We start from the raw sequence: 13,930 nt of genomic DNA, 5'->3' as shown, positions 1-13,930 counted from the left end.
CGCCAGGGGCTGCAGGGGCACAGCTGCTTCCCCATGGTCCTCACCATGGCCTGCAGAGGCACCTCAGCTCCGGCACCTGGAGCACCTCCTGCCCCTCCTTCTGCACTGCCCTTGGTGTCACCGTGTTGTTTCCCTCACGTGTTCTCATCGCTTCTTCTTCTCTGACTGGAATCCAAAATCTTGTGACTTTGTTTTGATTTTCCTTTTAACTATGTCATCACAGAGGTGTTACCAACCTCTCTCATTGGTGCAGTTTTGGCCAGCAGCATGTCCATCTTCATTGGCTCTGCCGGACACGGTGGAAGCTTCCAGCAGCTTCCTCACAGGAGCCATCTCAGTGGCCCCCCTGCTACCTAAAACCAGGCCGTGCCAAACCTATACACAGGGAAAAGTGGACTTCTAGCACAAACTTCTAGCACAGCTCCATGATCTTTTGGCTTATTGCCTTTCCCTGGAAGGAAGAATTGTCTGATCACACAGACACCTGAGCAGTTCTCCCCAGTAGTGTGTGCTCACACATCTCCTGTGCATCACACCCATCTCAGTCTGCTGGGACTGCCACTTACACAGAAGTGGTGAGGAGACAAAAGCTAAGTATAAATCTTAGAGACAAGTAGGACAGAAACATTTAAATCTACTTATTAAACAACTACATCAGTGGCTGCTATTTGCCAGTTCTTTATCTCTGGTGCGTTTATCCAGAGAGATGGATTTAATGCCTTAGAAATGCTCCTGATCTCAGCACCTGAACCAGAATTTAAAGGTGTGATTTTCAATCAGGTTATTTAGTGTAATCCAACCAAAACTTAAATGCAAAAATGATAATTTTATTTTTGTTTTTTATCTACAGCTCCCAGCACTGTAGATAAAACCTAGATACAACCTTTAGGGGAAGATGCATTTATGTTTGGTAAATACATCTTACACACTTATTTGTTTTCTCATGTGCTAATAAATCATGCTAGTTCAAACACTTCTGCAGTGACACAACCACTCAAAGAGGAGCTAGACCAGTACAAGAGCAGTGTTTTGTTCAACCTTTAGGATTTCAGGTCCAGTAGTTAGAAAGAGTTGTAATTATTATAAACCCCAGCAGAAACACACTCCTGAGTATACTGGGCCACTCTTACTGTACAACAACATCCAAATCTCCATGCCTATGATCAAACACTGCAACAGAAAATCAAGTACTAATAACAGGGATACTATTTGGACTTACCATATTTTCCTGGCTAGCAGACTAATGCCATTGTCCTTATGGAAAATTATAGGGGTTTAATTAAAGCTACCATGTTTTAATAATGGACTTCTTTAATAGAAAAGCTGTTTTGGAAAAGGACAGTCAGTTTAAATGCCAGTCTGTGTCTGGGACCTTCATAAAGTTCTTTTATACTTAATACTTGTAGCCAAAACAACAATCAAGCCTTTGTTAATAATCTCCCTGCAACAGAAGAATAGCAGCGAAACTGTAGAAGTTAACTCTTTTATTCTATATCCTATTATTGATTCCAAATTCAAAGCTTTTTTCAGCTATAGCAAAATAATAACCTTCAGTGGATGGTATACCTCCACAGAAAGCAGTCAGAATCTGACCATCTAAGCCAAGATTTGAGTAATCCCAAACTGTTTGCAGGACTAATCAAAGTAGGCTAGAGAGAGAAAATTACTACTGGCTATCCTGATTTTAAGAAATACCTGTCTTAACAGCAGTATTATATGCTATAATCAATATACTGATAGGTAATTAGAAATCAGTTTGTGTAAGACTCTAATTCTGAATTATAAGACAGTATCATTGGGATACAAATATGCTGAAAGTTAGGGTGATTCAAAAATGTACATCTGCAACTACCTGGAGACTGACATACAAAAGGCTCCAACATCTAGAAACTCCTCATATCTCCTGCAGATTTTCTAAAGCCTGCTTGCCCTAGAACGAAGAACACTGTGCAATACCACTAAGTGAAATCTAAAAGCAGTTTCAATCTCTGCTTCCTATCAACCAGCGATTGTTTTTACTTCAGTTTATCTTAATTTATTTCCCTGTATCTTCTCTTTTCCTTGGTCTCCCTCTGTCTTTCATTCTCCCGCCAAGAATGGAGAAGACTAATTTTATTTTAAATTTACTTTTTGATAGAAAATTGCTTCTCTCTGCTGTTCATTCCATTCCATTGAACCATTCTCATCCTGATAGTCTGACAATATAGTTATTCCCATACACTTCCCTCATGTGGGATTGTGTTTCCAATAAGTCTCCCAAAAGCACTGTAATATTTACTAGCACACATTTTGTCACACATTAAATGTGTGATTGTATTTATATTCAAGCCTTTTGCACATACACATCTATGCAGACCTTGAAAAATATTGCAAGTGTTTTTCCTCAGCTTTTTAGCAATTTGACCCTTTTGGTGTTGCCTGCTTTAAATCCCAGTATGGCTCTGTTTTCATCCATATCGTTATAAAAACAGAAGAGAAACCTTAAAATAACCAGATGCAAAACACACCAACCAAAACATTCCTCTAGTTAGTTGGAAGAAAAGCATTGAGATACAGATAGGTAGATAGATAGATAAGTAGATAGATAGATAGATACACAGATTCTGAATTACATCTTAACTAACTTTTATTACCATCCCTATTAGCAGTATGATAATTTATTTACCTTGAAAAGAAGCAAGGTGATTTAGTCTCTGGGGTATTTATAGATATCAATAATATTAACAATTCTTTTAGATAAACTTTTTTTAAAAGTTAGTCTTAAATGCAGTCATATTATATGTAGGATTTATGTGAGGAACGCACTAAGAGCAAAATGTGACAATAAAATTATGTCAATTGTTTAAAATAATTTTAAGTTAAACTGAAGTTCCAGTCTGATGACTGTTTGTTCAGTCATTCTTCCTTAGCTTTCAGAACAGCAGCTCTTCACAGGTGGGCAGTATACAGGCTTTAATATCTAGAAACACATAGAAGAATTGTATGCAAAGTAAATAGAAGTCAATCTCAGTGGATGCCACAATCTAAATTTTAAAAAGTACATATTTCACAGCATCTTTTAAATCTTCCCCAATCCAAAGAGAATGTAGAGACTTGATTCCAAGACATAATAAAAGAAAGACAGCTTTAATGAATAAGCTTAAAATCAAGTTCTTAACTCATCTGATGGGTTACTGCATCCTTTGTAGGACTTTGGATGAGCAGACACCACCTTGCTGGAAGAGCAGACACCCAGAGTGGGTCATTTGGTTAGGTAAGTCTTTTAAAAATGTGGTCAAAACATAACATTCAAGAAACAGGGCTGCCTGTATATGGACAGTGCTGCCAAGTTATATAACAGATATACACAGAGCAGCAGAATGAGCACATTTGGAAGGCACAGCAAAATGGTACTAAATTGTGCAAAGCTATTAGAACTGAACTTTTGCATTCTTTTCAGATTACTGAACCATGCATGGCTATTCAATTTTTTTCAATTACAACATTGTGCAGAGCTATATATTTCAAAGTGCTTCTCTAGGAACTAATATATAGTTCAACCAGGGTGGTATCCACAGTGTCACCACCAAGGGCAAATGGATAAAGTTACCAGAGGGAATTATTCTTTTGTGGCAGGTTGATTTAGTCTTTTTAAATGACAGCAGCTGAACAATCAACTCTTATTTGTTTCTGTTACTAATAGGGAGGTGTTAGGCAGGTCAGCCTTGAAATAAAGATTTTCTGTGAGAAGAAACTGCCAGTCTTGATAACAAAACTACAACATTGATAATGGTAAGTAGAAAGACCAAGCAGTCTCTGAAGGTGTTTGAATCCATCATTGAAAGTAATCTATCTGCTGTGTTTAGGGGCATTGCTTTAGTCAGCAAAACCAATATTTATTTTCCTTACAGTTAATCAACTCTAAAATTAATTTGAGACTGATGTTTGAGAACAGAAACAGGGACTCCAAAACCCAAGGGATTTGTAGTAAGTGCATATAACACTAAAAATAAGCCCTAATAGCTAGGTATTTGAGAGAAATAACTTACCTCTATTTACATATTGGAAAAACAACCATAATGTTGCATACAGAGCATGCAGCGCAATGCCCTGCCCCTGGGCCAGCAAATATCAACTGGCAAAAATAAACCTAAATTAAACTCTCTGTAGGATAATCACAAACAGATCATCAAGGCAGTGGTTGCCAGTTCACCAACAGCTTGGGATGAACCTTAACTCTAATTGAACTTACTGTAACCTGGAAATTCCCAGTCCTGAAGGCTGAGGTTGCTCCCCAGGAGCACCGCGGCTAGCTGTGCTGCACGGCCTGCATGGAGGGAGGGAGGGAGGGAGGGAATCCAGCTGCTCTGCTGGGGTCCAGCATGCCTCATCCCTTCCTGCATGGATTGGGCTGCAGCTCCCATCCAATGGCCATGAGAGTGGGTATCAGGCAATGTTTCTGTGTGGGAGCACTGTGGGGCCAGCAGAAGTTCTTCAGGTGAAACCAAGCTCATGGAAAAGCCTAGCAGCCCTGCTCAGCTCTCAGGAGCAGTCCTCTGAGCAAGGCTGGGCCTCAGAAAACCTCACCCCATGCTAGCAAGTTGAGCCAAATTCCTCCATTTCCTTGGCCAGTGGAACCCAAATTTGTCACCATGACACCGCAATTCGGCTGCTTGGTCTATGAGGAACGCACCTACCATCAAAGGTAGTCCTCAGACCACTTCTTACCCTGCAGGGAACATTCCTGTTACCTGAAAATGAGTTCAAAGGCTACAGTTGGGTAAGTCCCTTGTATTTCCAGTGAGGATACCCTCTTGATGTGGTTGACATAGTTTTGGTCGAGTAAAAGATACTTTTTCCCCCAAACGCAATTACAAATTTTGTCATCATCAACTTTTTACTCATTTATGCCAAGAGACCCATGTGTTTACATTTCACCTGTTGTTCCCTCCAGCCTTTCCTGAAAGCCCCAGTCTGTTGACCCCATCTCCACACTGTCTACACCTAAACTGAAAGTGTTACACTGAAATTGCCCTGCAAATAGACATCGCGACATTAAACACAGAGTGGTGTTTCTCAACCTGTGTTCTCCTTTGTTTAGAAGTTTTGTACCTACTTCAGACTCAGAGGAGGCTCCTGCATCATGTTTGATGCAGCTATGCAGTTTGGCTGAATAGCAGCTCTTGGCTCTGTATTCAGTCCTTGCCCTGGTTACACCTCCAGCCAACAGTTAGCAAACTGTTTCCAGATTAATTTATCTCCTTGCCTAGTGTTCAGTGCTCCCCTGAGGAACTGCCCTTGTTTAGTGCCACTTTCATCAGTCCCCCTCCTACCTGCTGTGCATTCTCCATGAACACTTCCAAACTCTCTCCAGGTGATGGTAGTTTCTCCAGATCCTAACCCCCCCTTCCAAATGTCAGGCATCACTGGGACTCAAGATTGCAAAAAAAACAAATGACAAGTCTTGGGCTTCACCTGCCTTGGGATTTTCTGCCTTTTCTTTGTAATAATTTAGATTCACCAAAATATCCACACAGGCATCCTGGTTTTTCTCCAGAAATTTCTTCTGAGGTCTGCCCAGCAAACTCTGAATACACTTCCTTGGGACCTCTTTCAGACCAGTATTCCTCTCTCAGGTTTTTCTTCCCAATATTGATGTTGATGCCACCTGCAATTGCTCAGGGCAAAGGAGATATTGTTAAAGAACTGCTTCATTCCATTAAATCAGTTTCTAACTGATTGCAAACCGAGTTTGCCCATCACACAATGGGCTGTAGCAAAGGCCACCATTCCCTGTAACCACCAAATGTTCCACCACCACAGTGACTAACGGGGTGAGGTCCTTTCCCTTTCCTGCCTTTTGAGAATAAATGTTCCCTGCTCTCATAAGACATCCCTGTGTTGTGTATGTCATTCCATCCAGGGTTAGCTGGAACCTGGGAAGAAGAAATGAAGCAGACATTTATTTAGGAATGATGCATTCCTCACACATATTTCTGAATGGTGTGCACAGAATCTATTCTGTTTTGGCATCCTCCTTTTTTTATTTTTATTGTTTTAGGTGGTTTTAAAACAAAGGCTCTGTTTGGGGCTTGAAAATAAATGACATTTCAGTGAATCACTTGCGAATCCTAGGTTGTGCCCAGGACTTGAAGGATTACATCAGGCTGGAGAGTGTTGGACTGTGCTGGGTTAAAAAAAGATGATGTGAAAATCAGTTGGGCTTAAATGGCTGAATAAAGAGAATTGTATTATTCACATCCATTTTAAGAGCCTGGTCTTACTGGACAGACTTCATTCAGAGGGGTTTTAGAGGTATGGTGGACAGAGCTCAGTTATAACAAATGGCACAAGCAGCAGAGGCTGAATAGGCATGGCCCAACATGGTGATCCACCATTCCCTGTCTGCTGAGCTGTGAAGCAGGAGGGGCATCATTTCTATTTAGTGGTTGTAAATAAACTGGCCAAAGTGAAAGAAAACCAAAGCCAAAAGTGAAAGTGTAGGATGAAAATAAGATATAAATAGTGAGAACAATTGAACACTGGAGATTTTATTGCTTGTTAATGGATATAACAAACCCAAATATGTGACAGGCTAGAGCATACCTGATGCTTAATTGTAGATCCATGTACTTTCCAAAGGCTGGGAAAAGCCACGGTAGATGTATAGCACTATTGTAGTTTTTCTTTTTAAAGCAATTGAATTGCACCATGAAGAAATGTTAACCTAAAAACTAAAATTTATAACAGAATTAATAAACTAAATTTATACAGAGAAAAGAGTGTCAGTCTGGGAGCTGAATTTACTGCAGTCTCCTAAAGGGAAGATCTCTGAAACCAACCCCAAATTTCATTTAAGTATTTCTGTCATAGTAAAGTACTTTACAAGGCGTTACCCCATCCAACTGAAGTTCACATACAAATGATGTAATTTGCAGCAACACTTAAAGGAAAAACCCAAGAAATTGTTTCAGAGGCATTTTATGAGAGCCTATGTATCAGAAATGCAGGTGATAATAACATACTGTAATTGCTGCATGCTTTTCTGAAATTCTCAAGGGTCAGTAAAACACTGACCAAGGTGTGACAGCATAGCGAAGGTGTCACAAGGCAAGCTCAGGAGTAACTTTACAGTGCATTAATCATTGTCTTCGCTTAAGGAATAGAGCTTTCCTCCTCAGAGCTTCACACAGAATGACATTGTTGCCTGTAAATGGGACTTTTTGGAGTGGCTACAGGTAGGAGAGGTTAATGAGCAGACACCTAAATGCTGTTCTTACCATCCCTGATCATGAGAATATCAATGGATTATCAATTCTTTTGTTAATTTTTCAAATTAGGCTAGCACACCAATTTTTTTTTTTTTTAATTAAGGTTGACAACATGGCATTTATCCCATGTAGAATGGTCTTTTTAAGGTCTGCAATATGGACATTCATTCTTCTCAGTGAGAGTTGTCACTGCAAGGACTCTTTCAGCATCACCCCAATAAAGGAATGGTCAAATATTACTCAGAGAAAGGTGCAGCAGGCCAGCCTAAGCCAAGCCTTCAAAGCACAGCTGTCTGGCCTTCCAAGAAATTCCCTGTCTACAAAGGAAAAGGATCACTGCTGTTTCCCAAGAGGGAGGCCTTCCTCCCACTGCAGTTCCAGGGGTGCAAGAGGGAAGGAATGAGAAGGGGGGCAGGAGAAGCAGGGTCCGTAGGATATAATGTGCTTCGGGCTCCAAAAATCCATAATTTGTCCCTTGATTCCAGTCTCTCAATTCATATCTGTAATTTCCATGAGCAAAATGTTTGAGATATTTGCAGTAAGCTCTTTTTCACATTTGGCTATTAAATTAATTGACAAAAAAACATCCAAATTGCACCGAATGCTTCCTCAACATGCAGTGGGTGTTTCTGAAAAGGGACACCAACTTGCTGTACTTTGATGTATAGAACTCTTTCCGTTAACACTGTGCTTCAACAGTGATGAATACATTTTCTGGCTGGCCTACATGAAAAAGACTTATTGTTACATGAACTGTGCAAAAGAGAATACGCATTTCTACCCTCTGTGCTTCACTAAAAAGACAAAACCAAATTGGTTACATGCCTTAATAAATGCAAGAAGGTATTTAATTCTAAGTAATTCAAAATCTATACAGCAAAAGGTCTGGAAAATCATCACATAAGGTACTTCAGAGCAATATTTACATAACTGTTAGAAACTGTATATTGTTTATAGAAATATTCCTTTGCCACAGAAAACTAGCTCACAGCTAAAAACCAACTGAAGGGAAGTTATCTTAATTTGTCTGGGTTGCTTTTTCTTTTAGTATTGCCTTTCTTTTTATTAATAAAACAGATCTTTCCTGGCAATTCCTACTTCTGTAATTTATTTTTAAGACTACCAGACCTGTAGTCTGGTAGTCTTAAATAGTTATCCAGGGGTTTAAATAAAAGGAAAATGATCTCTGTGCCACTGAAACAACACAAATTTGTGGTCTGTGATACAGCTTTATTGATTGGAAACTCTCCCAAAGCTAGAACATGAATTACATTTCATTTTGCTAACTAGAGGCAATAGCCAAGATTAAAATAATCAAAATTAATAATCAAAATAATTAGCTAGATTTAAAATCATTTAGGAGAACAAATTCCGTGGTTTTTGATCCTAGGTTAAACATTAGTCTGTGATGTCACACAGGCTGAACAAACCACAGTCATGAAACATTTCACTGTTTGATTTTTTTCTCCTAGCACAACACATTGGCTTCCCTGGAAACTGCAGCACGGAGCGTGATGTTGTGTTCCTCAGAGTGAGGAAGTGTTCTGATTGACTGATGATCATTTTAATGTGCCACTTTAATCTAGTTAAACCACAGGGCTCAGGCAGAGCAGATGTTTAGTGTGTGCCTAAACTGACAGCCCTATCTCCTTTCAGCAAAAAACATAGACATTTCTATTCCACTTCCAGAATCTCCAGATACAGTATTTTAGGACACATCGACCCAGGCTGCAGCTAGGACATGACTGCATTCCTAGAAGCAATTAGATACAGTTTTCCTCATCTGGGCTTTGAAAAATCCCAATGCAGGCATTTCATTATAAACAAACATCTGGTCATGTCTCAGTAACAAAGAAAGATAAAGTGTTTTTGACAGAACTTTGCCCTCTGGTCAAACTTTGCTTTTCACCGGTGTCTTTCATTTATTCCTTTTGGAAGACTATTTGCACAGGCCTCTAACAGGATGTCAATAAGCAGATTCACTGATATGGAGAAAAGTGATTCAATATTCTGAGTATAGTTTTTAGAGCAAAGAAGGAAAATTGAGAGCCTGTAATAAACAAAAAGCAACATAATTGAGTACACCAGATCAAAGCTAATATGACATAGTAACAAGGGTTTTCTGGCTGCTTTCAGTGAGATCTAAACACAGTTATTTTCTTTTATTACAGGACAAAGGAAGGCTTCAAACATTAGTAGAGTGCAGCTAAAGTGCCATCCCTTCACTCTCTCAGCCATACTCTCTTACCATGCACATCAGAAGTTTCTTTCCTTGTTAATCACAGCAAAACAAGTTGGCACTTCAAAGTTCAGAAATAAATCCCATCTTTGCACGTTGAACTTTACATTCACCTTTTTGTCAGCTGGACAGGTATCTCAGAGGTCTCTGGTGAAGCTGAGGGAAGACACACAAGACAGCTACAGCCAGGGGTGCTGCTCTGACCAGGGAAGTGTTCTTTCATATATTAGTCCTCACCTCTGCTGCCTGAACCAAGAAATGAAAGGTAACCATAAGCCTCTGATTTGCTAAAGATTGTTCATTGATACAGCAATGCAGCAAGTGCTGACATTTTACTGACTCTCCTTCTTTATTATGTAGGTCAGATAGAAACCACAGCACTAGGAAAAAGAAAAAGAAAAAGAAAAAGAAAAAGAAAGAAAAAAAAAGAAAAAGAAAAAGAAAAAGAAAAAGAAAAAGAAAAAGAAAAAGAAAAAGAAAAAGAAAAAGAAAAAGAAAAAGAAAAAGAAAAAGAAAAAGAAAAAGAAAAAGAAAAAGAAAAAGAAAAAGAAAAAGAAAAAGAAAAAGAAAAAGAAAAAGAAAAAGAAAAAGAAAAAGAAAAAGAAAAAGAAAAAGAAAAAGAAAAAGAAAAAGAAAAAGAAAAAGAAAAAGAAAAAGAAAAAGAAAAAGAAAAAGAAAAAGAAAAAGAAAAAGAAAAAGAAAAAGAAAAAGAAAAAGAAAAAGAAAAAGAAAAAGAAAAAGAAAAAGAAAAAGAAAAAGAAAAAGAAAAAGAAAAAGAAAAAGAAAAAGAAAAAGAAAAAGAAAAAGAAAAAGAAAAAGAAAAAGAAAAAGAAAAAGAAAAAGAAAAAGAAAAAGAAAAAGAAAAAGAAAAAGAAAAAGAAAAAGAAAAAGAAAAAGAAAAAGAAAAAGAAAAAGAAAAAGAAAAAGAAAAAGAAAAAGAAAAAGAAAAAGAAAAAGAAAAAGAAAAAGAAAAAGAAAAAGAAAAAGAAAAAGAAAAAGAAAAAGAAAAAGAAAAAGAAAAAGAAAAAGAAAAAGAAAAAGAAAAAGAAAAAGAAAAAGAAAAAGAAAAAGAAAAAGAAAAAGAAAAAGAAAAAGAAAAAGAAAAAGAAAAAGAAAAAGAAAAAGAAAAAGAAAAAGAAAAAGAAAAAGAAAAAGAAAAAGAAAAAGAAAAAGAAAAAGAAAAAGAAAAAGAAAAAGAAAAAGAAAAAGAAAAAGAAAAAGAAAAAGAAAAAGAAAAAGAAAAAGAAAAAGAAAAAGAAAAAGAAAAAGAAAAAGAAAAAGAAAAAGAAAAAGAAAAAGAAAAAGAAAAAGAAAAAGAAAAAGAAAAAGAAAAAGAAAAAGAAAAAGAAAAAGAAAAAGAAAAAGAAAAAGAAAAAGAAAAAGAAAAAGAAAAAGAAAAAGAAAAAGAAAAAGAAAAAGAAAAAGAAAAAGAAAAAGAAAAAGAAAAAGAAAAAGAAAAAGAAAAAGAAAAAGAAAAAGAAAAAGAAAAAGAAAAAGAAAAAGAAAAAGAAAAAGAAAAAGAAAAAGAAAAAGAAAAAGAAAAAGAAAAAGAAAAAGAAAAAGAAAAAGAAAAAGAAAAAGAAAAAGAAAAAGAAAAAGAAAAAGAAAAAGAAAAAGAAAAAGAAAAAGAAAAAGAAAAAGAAAAAGAAAAAGAAAAAGAAAAAGAAAAAGAAAAAGAAAAAGAAAAAGAAAAAGAAAAAGAAAAAGAAAAAGAAAAAGAAAAAGAAAAAGAAAAAGAAAAAGAAAAAGAAAAAGAAAAAGAAAAAGAAAAAGAAAAAGAAAAAGAAAAAGAAAAAGAAAAAGAAAAAGAAAAAGAAAAAGAAAAAGAAAAAGAAAAAGAAAAAGAAAAAGAAAAAGAAAAAGAAAAAGAAAAAGAAAAAGAAAAAGAAAAAGAAAAAGAAAAAGAAAAAGAAAAAGAAAAAGAAAAAGAAAAAGAAAAAGAAAAAGAAAAAGAAAAAGAAAAAGAAAAAGAAAAAGAAAAAGAAAAAGAAAAAGAAAAAGAAAAAGAAAAAGAAAAAGAAAAAGAAAAAGAAAAAGAAAAAGAAAAAGAAAAAGAAAAAGAAAAAGAAAAAGAAAAAGAAAAAGAAAAAGAAAAAGAAAAAGAAAAAGAAAAAGAAAAAGAAAAAGAAAAAGAAAAAGAAAAAGAAAAAGAAAAAGAAAAAGAAAAAGAAAAAGAAAAAGAAAAAGAAAAAGAAAAAGAAAAAGAAAAAGAAAAAGAAAAAGAAAAAGAAAAAGAAAAAGAAAAAGAAAAAGAAAAAGAAAAAGAAAAAGAAAAAGAAAAAGAAAAAGAAAAAGAAAAAGAAAAAGAAAAAGAAAAAGAAAAAGAAAAAGAAAAAGAAAAAGAAAAAGAAAAAGAAAAAGAAAAAGAAAAAGAAAAAGAAAAAGAAAAAGAAAAAGAAAAAGAAAAAGAAAAAGAAAAAGAAAAAGAAAAAGAAAAAGAAAAAGAAAAAGAAAAAGAAAAAGAAAAAGAAAAAGAAAAAGAAAAAGAAAAAGAAAAAGAAAAAGAAAAAGAAAAAGAAAAAGAAAAAGAAAAAGAAAAAGAAAAAGAAAAAGAAAAAGAAAAAGAAAAAGAAAAAGAAAAAGAAAAAGAAAAAGAAAAAGAAAAAGAAAAAGAAAAAGAAAAAGAAAAAGAAAAAGAAAAAGAAAAAGAAAAAGAAAAAGAAAAAGAAAAAGAAAAAGAAAAAGAAAAAGAAAAAGAAAAAGAAAAAGAAAAAGAAAAAGAAAAAGAAAAAGAAAAAGAAAAAGAAAAAGAAAAAGAAAAAGAAAAAGAAAAAGAAAAAGAAAAAGAAAAAGAAAAAGAAAAAGAAAAAGAAAAAGAAAAAGAAAAAGAAAAAGAAAAAGAAAAAGAAAAAGAAAAAGAAAACAAAAACAAAAAGAAAAAAAAGAAAAAGAAAAAAGAAAAAAGAAAAAGAAAAAAAAGAAAAAAGAAAAAAGAAAAAGGAAAAGAAAAAGAAAAAGAAAAAAAGAAAAAGAAAAACTACTAAGCACAAAAGTTTCTCTGTTGAATATGTCTCTTTGGCTGCTTTCTTAACATCTATGTATAAATGCAGCCCAAAAAAGCAGTCTTTTTAATGCAAGTCCGTACTCTTCATGTCCCATGTGTTTGAGATATACCATCACATTTTGTTTGCTCTTTAAGAAACAAAGCAAACAATCTGCAGTAGCAGGTAGGCTAATGATAGTAATCAAGCCAATCTCTGATAGGTAATTCTTGGAAGGTAAATACATTCCTCTCAAAACAGCAAATTATTTTCTTTGCCCACCCTTCTCCCAAGAGAATGGATAACAAAATTCTTGCATTGGCATGTTGTATAGATTTCTCTCCTGGGCTCTCTAAACAATACTTTATAAGAGGTTGTCCACATGTACTGCAAATACAACTGCTTTTACAACTAAGCTACTACCAGAACATAAATGATAAGCAAGTTTCTTACATGTATTCCTGACACTTTTCTTTAGAAAAAACAAATTTTGCTAACAATGAAAACTGATATTTTAACAAGAGGTGATTCAGCCTTTTGGAGCTCAGGGAACATCCAGTTATCTATAATATTACACTGGTCTGCAGGTTAACAGCTCATATTGAACTCTAAGTGACTTAAAATAAAACAGCTTCCACAAGCTCCCCTGCATAAACAGGAAGAAAGAAAAAAATCCACCTATCTACATAGACTGAGGTCCAGTACTTCCCCATAGAGTAATGTCCAGTCAGGATTTGGGGGTTCAGCTAATTCTGCACAGATGTCCACTCACACAGTGAATTAACATTAAAGCTCATACAGTAGCAAAGCAATTTAATTCCATGACTTGGAGTTATTATTCTCACTGAGCTGGACTTGGAGACCACGAATGTTAATACCACTGCAGGGCTGGTTGCTCTCTGCCCAGATGTGCTGTTTATCTTTGGTATCTAGCACAGCACAGAATATGGAGAGCTGACCAGGCTCAAACAAGCAAACACATGGGGAAGAAAAGCAGCTTGGCTCCAGCAGCCTGGATCCCTGCATTTGCTGTATTCACCCCTGTGCTCTGGCAAAGGCCTGGCTGAGCACAGTGGTGTGGGAGATCTGACTACGGCACATCAGATAGCGCATTTCCAGCCAGTTGTGGTAGATCCAGATTACTGCAGTGTGCAACATCCTGCATCACCTTACAGCCCTCTGATGTTACACTGATGGGCACCAGCTGAGAGCCTCAAACTTGCCTCTGCAAGCCCTTTTATGTCTGTAGGTATGGAGGCAGGAACACACCTTCCATCACCACATCCAGCACAGCTGACAGCATGTGCTATTTCCTGTCTGGAAACACAGAGGCTATCACATTAGTTAGCTAAAGCTGTAAAGCTCCAAAATTGCAGCCAGACATCAATATGTCCTACAGAGGGTCTCAGGTGTGCAGTAACCCACCTCCACCGTTCCTGAAGCACGTAAATGCATTAATC

The 13,930-nt window shown here is 35.6% G+C and overlaps 1 long non-coding RNA gene across 1 annotated transcript in view; it reads right to left on the bottom strand.

Annotated features, from left to right (window-relative positions):
• Positions 1 to 47: 47 nt before the first annotated feature.
• The window catches only part of LOC108449241, a 71,862-nt gene continuing 57,979 nt past the window's right edge, over positions 48 to 13,930 (bottom strand). Inside the window, exons 8-10 of the long non-coding RNA XR_001865394.1 lie at positions 9,499 to 9,735; positions 6,586 to 6,713; positions 48 to 5,647 (exon numbers count right to left, since the gene is read on the bottom strand). This is a non-coding gene — a long non-coding RNA (uncharacterized LOC108449241). The remainder of the gene's footprint in view (positions 5,648 to 6,585; positions 6,714 to 9,498; positions 9,736 to 13,930) is intronic.

The sequence above is a fragment of the Corvus brachyrhynchos genome, unplaced genomic scaffold (genome assembly GCF_000691975.1).
Source record: "Corvus brachyrhynchos isolate BGI_N302 unplaced genomic scaffold, ASM69197v1 scaffold258, whole genome shotgun sequence".
NCBI classification, from domain to species: domain Eukaryota; kingdom Metazoa; phylum Chordata; class Aves; order Passeriformes; family Corvidae; genus Corvus; species Corvus brachyrhynchos.
The sequence above is the reverse complement of the archived record's forward strand: the minus strand, read 5'-3'. Positions and strand labels throughout refer to the sequence as shown.